Source organism: Myotis davidii, unplaced genomic scaffold (assembly GCF_000327345.1).
Source record: "Myotis davidii unplaced genomic scaffold, ASM32734v1 scaffold24, whole genome shotgun sequence".
NCBI classification, from domain to species: Eukaryota; Metazoa; Chordata; class Mammalia; order Chiroptera; family Vespertilionidae; genus Myotis; species Myotis davidii.
The window spans coordinates 5063189-5063898 of record NW_006298312.1 but is presented as its reverse complement, the minus strand read 5'-3'; positions in this window follow the sequence as shown (position 1 = coordinate 5063898).

The window sequence follows — 710 nt, the reverse complement described above, 5'->3', positions numbered from 1 at the left end:
GTTCATTACTACCAAACCAATTACAAGAAATGTTAAAGGAAAATCTTTGAGAAGAAAAATATAAATAAATAATATGAATAAGAATGTATCACAGAGGAAAAGAATTCTTACTGTCAAAGGCAAATACATAATAACAGCAGTGGATCAACCAAAATAAAAGCTAGCAAAATGGTTAAAGACATATGTAGGAAAATAATGTGTAATTTACAACAGTAAAATAAGGGATGTGCACAAACATACACACACAAAGAAGAAGCAAAAAATAATGTCAAAAACATACTAGTAGATGTCGAGGGGGTGAGTAAAAATGGTAGTGATTTTAGAATGTGTTTGAACTTAAGCTACCTTCAGCTTAAAATAGACTGCTTAAACATAGCTTATATATGAAGTGTATGGTAACCACAAACCAAAAATCTATGAGATTTGCAAGAAATAAGAAAGAAATTCAAACATAACACTGCAGAAAATCATTAACATATAAGAGAAGAGAACAAGGAAATAAGAAATAGAGAACCAGATAATTTCTGTGAGAACTTCAACAAAGAGGAAATGTAAAAAGTATATAGAAATTATTAAAAAGAACCAATCATAAATTAAGAATGCAATAAGTGAAATGAAGACTACATTTTAAAGAATTAACATCAGATTAGATGAAGCAGAGGATCAAGTCAGTGATTTGCAAGGTAAGGTAGCAGAAAACAACCCATCAG